The sequence below is a fragment of the Mesoplodon mirus genome, assembly GCF_964341445.2.
Source record: "Mesoplodon mirus genome assembly, chromosome: 2".
NCBI classification, from domain to species: domain Eukaryota; kingdom Metazoa; phylum Chordata; class Mammalia; order Artiodactyla; family Ziphiidae; genus Mesoplodon; species Mesoplodon mirus.
The window spans coordinates 215,941,503-215,954,916 of record NC_138977.1 but is presented as its reverse complement, the minus strand read 5'-3'; the positions used below and the strand labels follow the sequence as shown (position 1 = coordinate 215,954,916).

Here is a 13,414-nt window from a genome sequence, read left to right as displayed (position 1 = left end):
GCTTCCCTGGTGGTGCAGTGGTTGAGAGTCCTCCTGCCGATGCAGGGGACACGGGTTCGTGCCCCGGTCTGGGAAGATCCCACATGCTGTGGAGCGGCTGGGCCCGTGAGCCATGGCCGCTGAGCCTGTGCGTCCGGAGCCTGTGCTCCGCAACAGGAGAGGCCACCACAGTGAGAGGCCCGTGTACCGCCAAAAAATAAAAAAAGGAAAATTTATGCTAGTATTGCTTCAACTCTGATATGACAGTATCCTTAAGTAAAGTATCATTCTGCTGAATGACAGCCAATATGAATATAGGTGACCAGGGTTATAAGCCTTTTGTGCTTGTAAATGTTTCTGTTTATCATATCAGACACCGTGAGGTGAAACTGGGCTTACGTTTTTGTTGTTGTCTATTTTCATCTTTATTTTCTTCTGCATCATAGTTTATATTCATTTTAAGTGATTTAAGATAAGATAACCATAAAGTTTTAATAGCTCAATGAAAACTTCCATAAATTTGAAAGTGCATAAAAAATATAAATACACATCTTTAGCTTTGAACTCACTGAATTCTGAATGAAAGATGCTAGCAGTACTTTACTTACAAGTACAGTTAATCTACGGCATTTATAAAGCTAGGTATTAAGAATATAAACAGATGACTTTTCTCATGCCTAAACATATTGTGACTTCTGATTATATCAATTTAGAACCATGCAGATTCCAGTAATTTAAGTATTATATTATATTCATCCCATGTTAATGGGTCCTATTCTTATCATGTTAATTCTGAAGAATCAATCATCTTTAATTCTTAATTCATGCTCCATTCAATCATGAAATCCATTATAATTCTGTTATAATTCCAAATCTTATATTTCTAAAAAAATTTTTGAAAACATTTTCTGCTAAACGGTCTTGGTGAAGAGAAGTCTTTTTATAATTTTAAAAGAAAGATAAAGAAAATTCTAAATGCACCTGGGGAATCCACATCCTTCCCTACTTCAAAAACCAAAAATGTGCCTGTAAAAATCTCCAATTTTTTCTAAATAATTTTCTTAAAATAAGAAAGCTTTTTGTCTTCTAAAGCATTTGTTATGAGGAATGTGAGAAGATGTGACCTTAACAGTCTACTTCTCTCTACTACCAACTGAAAGTCATCTTCTTTGAGGCAAACGGCTCCTGCGGCCTATGGGTAGTTATGTGCAAACAGGGCTTGGGTCCTGTAAAAGCTCTGGTTGGGGGAACTCCTGCCGAGCGCTACCCTCTTTGAACTGGGGAAGTGCACAGAAATTAGCATCAAGACCCAGGGTATGAATTTTATAGAGACATGGTCCAGAGAGCTCCGTAAATACCAAGAGGAAGGTCAGTATAATCCCTAACAGAGTATCCTTGGGCTCTCTGGTCCCTAAGAAGCTAAGAAAAAACATAATAGGTATTCCGAGTCCTCCTTGTTCCTGAGCCTTAGGGAGTACAAAAAGATCAGTAGGAAATTGGTGGCTTGACTGTTCCTATACCACTAACCATTTACAAGTAGAGGGAACCCTCCCACCCCTGTTGCCTTCCACCCCCTCAGAGGTTGCCAGTACTGGAATCTCAAAGTGGTGATAATGAATATAACAAGCAAATGCCAGGAGAAGAACATCAATCCAAAAAGAAGAGAACCTGCACCCAGGAAAACTGAGCTGCTATTGAAGACAAACTATAATTTAAGTAGGGTCCTCTCACTACAAAATAACCAAATTCTTTTTAAAGCATTGCAGTTAGGGAATGTTCCAAGGCAACCAGCTAAAACTGGAAAGGGGAGCAGGGAGCAGCAAGCAAACATGAAAGCAGAGCTGCCCTGAGGATAAAAGCTGATATAAGTAACTTACAAGGCAAGAAAGCTGAACTTGAGATTCCTGCACTTTGCCAGGGACCCTGGAAGAAATGGTTAAAGAATAATGGCAGGTCTTGGTTTCTAGCAGAAGCAATCCTCTTTGGAGAACAGCATTCTATATTTAGGCCTCTAGAAAACCACAGATTAAGATCAAAACAAATGGGAGCTCATAAGGATCACTAAACACACCAGGAAATAAGCCACAGTGAATGAAAGCCCACAGAAAGAAATTGATAGATTTAGATTCCCAAGGATTTCAGGTATTAAAATGACTGGATATAAAATTTTAAAAAATATGTTTGGAATAAAATGTGAGGGAATAAAAACTAGCGAGCAAGAAGAGACTTTCAGAAACTGCTAAGCAGATTTGAAAAGAACCAAACAGAACTTTTAAAAATGAAAAAAATATGTGTTGAAAGATATCTAGTGGCTACGGTAGACAGATTATATACTACTGAACAAAGAAGTAGTGAACTGTAACAAGGCTCTGAAGAAATAAGCCAGAAGAAACACAGAAAGAGGAGATGGAAAACACTAAACAGAGATTAAGAGATTTTGAAGGTAGAATGAGAAGATCTGACATCCATCTAATCAGAATCTTAGGAGAACACAGAAAATGGAGGAGAGTAAAACTCAAATGGATAATAACTGAGAAATTTTAGTAGTAAACAAAGACTTTGAATCCTCAGACCTAGAAAACACAAAATCTGCCAAGAAGGATAAATACAAATAAATTTATGCTTAGGAAAATCATGGTAAAACTGCAGAACACCAAAGACAAAGAGATTTTAAGTCATTGGTAAGAAAAGCTAGATTTGCTACAAAAGGATTACAATTATACTGTCAGAAGATTTCTCAGCTGCAACAGTGGAAGTCAAAAGCCAGAACAATTTTCATATAAACAAAATGTTTGAGTATGGCACTCCTACTGCAAAGAAACTGGATGCTTGATAATGTGTATTTCCAAAACATTTCTTAGATTGCAAGCAATGGGGATGCTCCAAGGCTGGAGTGAAACTGAAGAGGCAGGCAGTGGGACGCAAGCTAAGAGTGTTATCAGAAGACATGTGCCAAAGCAATTTCTAAAGATTAATAATAGGAAGATGGAAACATTTCAGAAGGAAGCTCTGAATGCAAAGAACAGTGAGCTAAGAAAATAGTGACTATACAGGAAAATTTAAACACATATTGATCATGTAAAACAGCAACAATACTAATGTTTAATTCAAGGGGTGACAAAACTCATAGAACTACAAATAAGATAACTGTGACATATAAAATGAAAACAAGATTTATATTGTTTTTAGGACCTTTTATTGTTTGGGAAGAGCTCATTATTTTCAGACTGAAACTATGCCTGCTAGAATTTTAAGAGTAATCACCAAAAGAGGAGAAAGAGTGTATAATATGCATATCAGTCGAGGAGAAAAGGAAATATTGATTTTTAAAAATCTTCGATTCAAGAGAAGGCCAGCAAAGAAGGAAAAATAATTAAAAATTCAGGATAAATAGAAAGCAAAAGTAATGTCTGAAAATATTACTAAACCAGTTTGATTAGTAGAAAAAAATAGAGAAAATATAACATTTTAATAGCAATATCCAGAAGGGAAATATCTGTCACAGAAAATTACAAACATTTAATATATGTGATTTATAAATAAGAAGCAAAAAATGTTCCAAGAGAAGGATGAAGAAATATACTGAATAAGCTATGAATCATTTCCAAATTTTCTGTGACTAATATAGAATTTCTTGTGTAATCAGATTACTATCAGTAAATGCTATTAAATGGAAGAGGACATGGGAATAATAGCCAATAAAATGAACTAGGAGAAATACAGATGGTTAAAGACAATATGAAAATATTTGATTTTGCTAATAATAAGAAATCTGAAGGAGAATATAACATTTCATATTTCAAATTATCAAAATTGTTTTTTAAATGCTTTAAAAATCATTTTTGACAAAGATGCAGGAAAACAGGAATTCTCGTTCTTTGTTAAAGGTAGTTTGAAAAAGAACATTTCTGGAAAGTAAGTAAGCAATATATCTCAAGATCCATGAAAGGTCATAATTTTTGATCTAGCAGTTTACCTTTTATAGGTTAGGATCAAGAGTTATGTATGAACATTAATTAAAGCCTTATTTATAATAGTTTGAAATTAGAATCAAACTAATTGAAAATAAAACAGCCAAATAAATTATGTTATACTACAAAACAACATGGCATTTTAAAATCAAACTTAGAAGTGCAAAATGTTCTTATTATACTACTTGGTGAGAAAAACAGAATGCAAAACCACATATAGAATATACTTTCGATTCTGTAAAAATACATATATGCAAGAGAAAATATTGCGGGAAGGAAATAAAAGTTCTGGCAATAGATATTTATGAATGGAATACTTTAATTTTGATTATTTCTGCATTTTTTCTACAATGAGGATTTATTATTTTTATAATCAGAACATTGATAATAAATGTTAATAAAATAATTAAAATATTAAGTATCACAAGACAGCTATAAATCTCTGAAAAATAAGAAACCCAGGAAATCCTCAGTCCAACCATTGAAACTACTGTCCATGAAGATGCCAGGCCAGGAGTGAAATGCCAGAGGGGCACTGGCTCTACCCATCAGCAGAGAACAGGGCTCACACTGCTCTGGGAGCAAAGCCAACAATGCTCTTAACATGAGAGATGCTCACTGTGCCTGGCCTTGATTTAAACAATGTGCCCGTCACCTTTTTTCTTATGTAGTGTACTAGGCTGAACTGTCTCAATTACTCATGACTATATGAGCATCTACATAAATGTTAAGTAATTCTATGCTTATAAATAGCTTTACAAGAAAAAATATTCCAGAGATATGTTGGGGCCTAAAATGTATTCTCAATTTGAACTAAAGTCAGAATATTTAAGAATTCTGTGAAAAAGAAATTTCTTGGGCCAATCTGAGATACGAACCCTGCTCTTGCTCTACTGGTGACTAAACTGTGATCTTCACCACGGGTCTTAAGCTCACAGAGCCTCAGTTTCTTCAATAGTAAATAGGACAAACAAAATCTGCTTCGGGTTTTATAAGATTGACCTAGGTTCACATGAGATTGAGACAGTACATGTAAATAAACTTTGAAAAATAGTATCTTAAACTCAATTTGAGCACTTCACTTGTTCCCATGACCTACGAAGCTCAAGTTGAAGCTCCTTACCTTGGCATATAAGTCCTCATCTCTATTGTTTGGAAAGCACTCTCTAGCACATGCTTGGTGAACACCTAAGCACTAATTTTGTAGAATATAACCCAATGGTCATCTACATTTTCAAAAATTGAAATGTGGATAACTTAATTATGATGAGTAAAAAGGTTAACAGGGCAGTCCAGAATATGTACAATAGGCATAAGAGGTTTTGTTCCCTAAAACAGAAATGATGATTGAAAACATTCATGTTAAATACCTGGCAAGATTTCAAGCCCCCAAATATGCAGTCAATATAAGGGCCTAAAACTTAAGGGAAAAAACCTTCACATTTTATATTTTCACTCTATTGTTGGTTTTATTTTTTCCTGTTAAAAAAAAAGCCATGCATGCCATTACAGAAAGGACAATACAGATATGCAAAAAGAATAACTCATATATACTACCCACCTAGATACAACTATTATTAAGAATCTATTAGACCAGATCCTTTCCAATGTTTATCAAAAATTAGATCACAATGTATATACCATTTTGTAAAATATAATAAATTAACTAACAAATCCTTTAGTTTTGGCCATTAAAGTGGTTTCCAGTTTTTCAATATTAGAGGTAGAAGAATAATTGGCTAAAAAAATTAAAAATAAAAATAGAAACAAAGAATAATATCCCAGCAAAAACTGTCAATGACAATTGAGGACTCATATAAGTTTATAAAACTGCCAACTCCCTCCCTCCTTCCTTCCTACCACTACTCTTCCCCCAAATACCCATGAACAGGGAATGTACATTCTTTTTTTTTTTTTTTTTTTGCGGTATGCGGGCCTCTTACTGCTGTGGCCTCTCCCATTGCGGAGCACAGGCTCCGGACGCGCAGGCTCAACGGCCATGGCTCACGGGCCCAGCCTCTCCGCGGCATGTGGGATCTTCCCAGACCGGGGCACGAACCCGTGTCCCAGGCATCGGCAGGCGGACTCTCAACCACTGCACCACCAGGGAAGCCCGGGGAATGTACTTTCTTCACATCATCATCATTTCAACATAATGGGCTATAAATTAACTTGTTTGTGATCAAACTGTATGCTATACTTTTCATTTGACACCAGATCTAACAAGCCTAGTCAATCTAAGTCACTTAAGGGGCTCTAGGTTCTTTTACCTCATTTTCTCATGGTTGCTATCAGTTACCTAGGAGAAGCATATATTTTGTTGTTTGAGAGGGTTTACTACGAGAGAATGTGACTATTCCTCTCAATGAGTAAGTACAGCAGCCTCAGAAGTTTTAGAGCTATTACAGTGCCAGTTAAAGAGAGAAAATCCTGTCTTATTTTCTATTTGGATTTTACAAACACAAAGGCTTTCAAAATGAGAACGTTATACTCACAATGACTTTAATAGCGAAGTCCAGAATCTGACCACTTCTCATCACTTTTACTGCTATGACCCTGGTCTAGCCTCTCACCACCATTATCCCTTGCCTGGATTCCTACAGTAGCCTCGGAACAAGTTTCTCTCCCTCTATTCTTGCCCTAGTAGCAGAAACTTTGGGTTGATTTACACTCCCCCCCATGCCCCGGCCGCCCAGTTACCATGTCAGTTTTCCACTAACTTCCAATGCCAAAGCCCTCATTTCTTTGCCTGAGGGCTTCCTCTGGCCTTCTGGGAAGTGGCCCTCAACCAGTGATTGGAGGGAGGTGAGGAACTGTCCTGGTGTCTGTAGTCTGACGTGCATTTTACCCTGACTCCCAGAGTCTCCCCAATGGGATTAAGCCCTAGTTGTCCATAGTGGTACTGACTGCTTTCCATTCCCTTTCTCATGGCTCCATTTCCCTACCAGCATATTCTTCAAATGAACCAATTCCTTGTCTTACCGTCTGCTTCTCAGGAAACTATACAATATCACCTTTCAAACTATTCTCAACCCAAAAGGCAGAGTGATCTTTCTAGAAACAGATTACGTCAGTCCTCTCTCAAAAGCCTGCAATTGGTTCTCTCCCCTTCACTTAGGATTGAAAGTCAAGATCCTTACAAAGGTCTACAAGGCCCTATATCATCTGCCTCCTCCTGCACCTGCCCCCACCCTATGCCTGCTGTTCCATGAACTTGCCCGGCATGCCCACCTTAGGGCCCCTGCTCTAGCCATTGCCTTAGCCTGGAACACTTTTCCCTAGGAATCTGCTGCCTGGTTAACTCCTTCACCTCTTTCAAGCCTTGCTCAGCTCTCATCTTCTCAATGAGGTCACCCTGACCACCACCCTATTCAATAGAGCACACTCTCCCCACCTCCACAAAGCACTCCCCAAACCCTTATCCTGCTTTATTTTTTCCTGTTCCATTGTACTTACCACCTCTTAACATATTAAATAACTTACTTTCCTTGTTAGAATATAAACTCCATGAGGACAGGGTTCTTTGTTTCGTTCCCTGATGTTTCTCAAGTGTTTATTAGAGCAGTGCCTGACATATATGGAACATTCCATAAAAATCTGTTAAACAGTTACCATACATTATCATGCTATTACTTGGTGGAAGAAACTGATAAATATATACTATGTAGGTCACAAGGTCACCACAAAAATAACCCTTTTTTTTTCTACCGTGCTGTGCAGTATGTGGGACCTTAGTTCCTCGACCAGGGATAGAGTCCCGTGCCCACTGCAGTGGAAGCATGGAGTCTTAACCACTGGACCTCCAGTGAAGTCCTAAAAATAACCCTCTTTTAAAAACAAGTTTAAATCCAACTAATAAATTGTGTTTATATATAAATTTACATTCTAAGTGCATTTATTAAATTTTAATAATGTATTTTGTCAGAATAATTTAGAAAATACAATGATTCAGATTTTTAAACATAATTTATAGGGGGATTATTCATACTATAATTTTTTTTTTTACTCATAAAGAGTTTTACACCTAGGGTTTATACAAAGTTCTTGTGAAGAGTGATACTCCTCATTCATTAAAAAATATAATTAACTTATATATAAAATTTTCAGGAACACATCTACTTCATAGAATAGGACATTCTGGTGTATAGTACCATTACCTACAGATGTATGAAAGGTAATTAATTTCATATTATATCTTACATTCTCCCTCTGACTGTACAGATTTGGAACTCAGAGTGGCACATGAGTCCAATTTAATTTAAAAGGAATCCACTCCTGAAATTACCACATTATGAATACTCAATGAATATTTACAGAATAGTAATAGCCAGCTTACTTATGGCTTTGTGTTGAATTTAATCACTGAATTTTAAGAAAAACCCAGCAGAGGAACTTTACAATTACTTTAATTTTCTAGGTTTAAATAAAGTCCTTAATGTTATTTCAGAATAGGCCTAGGCTTCAGAATTTGCTGTGTAAGCAGATCAATAAACCACATCATACTAAGTTATGTACATAAAAAAGAGCAATTTGGAACAGCTGCCAGTGTACTGTGACAATGGAAAATAAACCTCACATATAAATGTATATGTACACATATGTATGTGTATATACAGCAGATAGATAACTTCTACTTAGTAGTAATTATTACAAAATGCTTAGAAAAGGAGAAAACAAAATATAATTTTAAGCTTTATGCTTCTACCTCTATTATTTTCTAAAGTATGTCAAAGAAAGAAATTAGCATTAGCTGCTGATATTTACTTCTGATGTTTAACTTTTACAGGAAGAAGTAAACAATTTAAGATCTAAAAACAATCTACTGAAGAACAGTATTTTCAACCTGAATTCAAAAAAAAAGTTCTAAGTTGTCAATTTACTTGAGATTATTAGACATGTGAATATAGGGAACGTTAAATATCAGAAATCATAATTATTTATCAAGATGAAGGAAACCTGGTACTGAACTTAGGGTTTTGAGGATGGAGGATAAAGGCACTCAATTAACAAAACTACCACCTTAATAAAGTGAATGTTAAAATACTATATGTTCTCCTAAATTGATCTACAGATTCAACACAATCCCTATCAAAGTACTAACAGGCTTCTTTGCAGAAACTGACAAACTTATCCAAAAAGTCATGTGAAAATTCAAAGGACCCAGAAGAGCCAAACAATCTTCAAAAAGAAGAAAGTTGGAGGACTTACATTTTCTAATCCCAAAACTTACTACGAAACTATAGAAATCAAAATAGTGCTGTACTGTCATATGATAGACCTATAGATTAATGGAATAGTATTGAGATTACAGAAATAAATTCTCACATTTATGATCAATTGATTTTCAATGAGATTCCCAAGATCATTCAATGGAGAAAGAAAGTCTTTTCAACAAGGAATGAAAAATTACCATATTACCCAGAAATTCCATTATTCGTTACATACCCAAAAGAAATGGAAACAAAACTTGTACACAAATATTCATAGTAGCATTTTTCAAAATATCCAAAAAGTAGAAACACTCCAGATGTCCATCAACTGATGAGTGCAAAAACAAAATATGCTATATCGATAAAATCGAATATTATTTGGCAATAAAAAGAATGAAGTACAATACATGCCACAACATGGATGAAACTTGAAACTATAAGGCTAAGTAAAAGAAGCTAGTCACAAAAGACTATGTATTGCATGATTCCATTTATATGAAATGGAATGAAAATATACTAGAGGAAAACTCATAAGGACAAAAAGCAGATTAGGGCTAAGAGAGAGGCTTGGCAAAAAAGGGAGGGGGTGGTGACTGCTAAAGGGAATGGGGTTTCTTTTGGAGATGAAATCAATTTTTGAAAATGTTCTAAAATTGATTTCTGGTGATGGTTACACAACTGTATATATACTAAAACCCATCAAATTTTACAATTTAAATGGGTGAATTGTATGGTATATGAATTACATTTTAATAAAGCTGTTTCCAAAAAACTAACAATACTATACATTGATAAGTAGAACCTGATCCCCAGATAAAAAGGGCTTTCTAAATGGGAGTATGCAGGTAGGTATTTTTCTTCTTTGAGGTTTTGAATTTAAGTTTTAGAAAACAAGTGATACAAAAGAAATAGAGGCACACCAGTTATTCATATAACTGAATAATAATAAAAGAGAAAATAATAATACCAACATTAACATAAAGCTTTATGGAATACAAAGCACTTGCACATACGGTCCTGCAGCCAAAAAATGACAAGCCAGAATGAGGCACTTGTCCCTCCCCTGAGTTCAAACAGAGAGATAACATATAAGAAATCAGAAGGTTGATGACTCTCAGGACACACTCAGAGGTTAATACAAAGTCTTGAAGAAACACTAGGAAAGACTGAAAGTGATTAGGACTCTTGTAGGGAGGAAATGGTGACCTGTATTAGAAGAGGACTGGAGTCCACGTTGTCCTGGGTGGACTGATGCCTACCCTGCCTGCTGTGGGGCAGAAAAGCATCAGAACCAAGCCAGTGCCAGCCCAAGGCTGCAAACTAATGACGGAGGAGCTCTAGAGCTCTGCTAGGGTGAGGGATCCTACAGCCACACTAGCAGGAGGCTGGACAACTCCTAAGCATTCACTTCTCCCCACTTCAGCTGCTGACCTGGCAATTATACCAGAGGGAGGCTACCATCCGATAATAATGCTTGGGAAAGAAGTACTAGATAGAAAGTTCTCTGCAGTGAAAGGGACACCCGTGGCAAATGAGCGGTAGTGCTTGAGCCCAGGTTATTCATTATGAGCAGCTTCCTCACCTCCAACCTCTAAATTACCTATAAGAGCACAATCTAGAGTCAAGGATATTATGCCTATTTTTAAGTAGATCTTAATGACAAAATACGTGTTAATAGAATAACATAAGAGTGAAAAAAAGACTGTAAGCACCATGAAAGAAATAGAAAAATGAAACAGTCTATACTAAAGGATGGTAAATATGAAACAATATTTAAATTAAATATAATAAATGGTTTCATTTCAGAAAAGTAAGGGAGGGTATTAGAAATATGAACCATAAACAAGCAGTTATGAAGAAAAATCACTTGCAAGTATTAACAACAAAATATGTAATTGTTGAAATGAAGTAAATGAATGGGTTAAACAGCAGAAAAGATACAATCTAAGAAAAAAATTGTATACTGGAATACCAGGTTGAGGAGTGTTCCCAGAGGCATCAGTAAGAGATTAAAAAAGCGGAAATAATACGAGAAAAGCTATGAAATATAGATGGTAAAAGAAGGATCAAGAGTATCTAATAGGAATTCCAGGAGAGAAAATAGAGTAATAAATATTTAAAGAAATAGTAAAAAAGATTAGCCAGAACTGTACAAAGTTACAGGTCTGCAGATTTAAAGGGTACATAGAGTGCCAAATAGGATCATATTTATATATCAGAGAGAAATTTAAGAACACTGAAAAACAAGAGAAAATTCTGAAAGATTCCAAAAAGAAAATGGAGCTCATTGGTAAAGGACAAAGAATCAAACTGACACGAGACCTGAGACAATGAAGTAATATCTTTAAAGTTTTGAAGACAACTTTGAAACAAAAATTTATATCTAATTAAACTATTATTTACATGTGAGGACAAGATCAATATATTGGTATATAGGTATTTAAGGTCTGAAATACATAAAGTTTCTCTTTGAAGAAAATATTTGGAGGATTTACTTTAGTGACAAGTGAAAGAAATGCATGAGCAAGCAACTAGACACAAAAAGTAAAGGAGAGTAAAGGTGGTTCATTGTTATTTAAATATGCTGTGATGCAGAAAAAGTGCACCTATAATATCTGGGTCAAAAATTCCAGGCAGTATTAACACAGGGTGGGAGAAACAGAGAGAGCTGAAAGCATGCTAAAGTAATAACTGTGTTTGAGATGGGCAGGGAAGGAATTTGTATTAATAAGCTTTAGACACCGATAGGGAAAAATAGTCATTTCTATCTTGGTAAGTAAGGGATACCTACCAGAAACATAGGAATAGAGTATTTAATACTCAGTTTAGTAGAAGAAAATCAATTTATCCAAAAGAAGCTGTGAAAAAGAACCAAAAAGAAGCAAGGCCAGTAACAACAACGATGACCAACACACACACACACACACACACACACACACACACACGCACACACACATCAGAGTAGCTAAAATGAGCCTTGGTAGACCAGTAATTATTGTCAACGTAAACAGATTAAATTTACCAATCAAAAGACAGAAACACAGAGTGACCGAGTGACCAGGAAAATAAAAAGCTAACAGTCTTTTCTACAAGGGATAGGTGTAAAACAAAAGGGTACAGAGAAGTTGGGAATAAAGGAATAAAAGAAGGACTACCAGGCAAATATGGGGGAAAAGAAAGTAGAGGTAGAACTTTTTAAACTCTACAAAATAAATTTAAGGTTATAAAAACACCTGAGAATACTTTCTTGAACACTATTAAGCAGCGACTGACCAGCTATGATGATACATAGTTATTACATTTGTTTCTTAAGTTTATGAGTTTTCTAGTTCTTTGATTATTCCTTTTCTACCTCGGCCTGCATATGTATCGTTTACATTCGTTTGTCTCTTTTCACTTGAGTTTTAGCAGCATTTGAGAATGTTTTAAACAAGTGAGGAGAAAAAGGAAGTTAGATTCAAACAGTTCAGGTTTTCTATTTGTTAAAGGTTCCATACTAAAGTTATTTGAAACTAAGGGTCAAAATGAAATCAAAGCACTTACTGTAAAATTAGAAATTAGAGCACTTCTCCCTAAGTAATTGAAGATGTACCTATAAATTTTCTAATGTTCTAAGCTTCCATGGCAACCTGTGATCTAGAGTAGTAAAAAATCAAGTACACAAAAGCTATTAATAAAAAAATTTCATAGAGAAATGCCCTCTAAAATCTGGTCCTTTGTATAGCATCCATGAGGTCTGACTTTATTTTTTTCAGAATGACCAAAAATTCTATGGACAAAATCAATTATATTTGTATTTCGATATTTGGAGGAATCTATTTTTATATTCCTTGCTTTCCTCAAAGAAAAGCAAAGTCTAAAAATAGCAACATGAAGTTAATCACAAAAGGGTACTTTTTAAAAAGCGAATAAAATATTTCAATTGTATAGTATTTTTTAATCTTCCTGCTTAAACATCTTACCACATATGAAATATAAATTAAAAAGGTCAGCACACAATAAAATTACTATGCCTCAAAATGCTTTGATTAGACATTAATCACAATGTGTGGATTTTTCCTCTTTGGGGGTTATTATTTTCAGAAATTTCATGCATTACTTCAGGATTCTAATATCACATTTACTTGCACATAATCATTTCTCTTTCACCATACTCTATTTCTGCATTTGCAATAAAAGCATATACTAATACAGCCATCATAAAAAATATTCATTATATTCTACAATTCTCAATGTTCAAAAAGTGAAACTATG

The 13,414-nt window shown here is 35.2% G+C and overlaps 1 protein-coding gene across 1 annotated transcript in view; it reads right to left on the bottom strand.

The window, feature by feature from the left end:
* The window catches only part of ATRNL1 (attractin like 1), a 707,592-nt gene that overhangs the window by 194,153 nt on the left and 500,025 nt on the right, over positions 1–13,414 (bottom strand). The gene's annotated exons all lie outside the window — the stretch shown is intronic.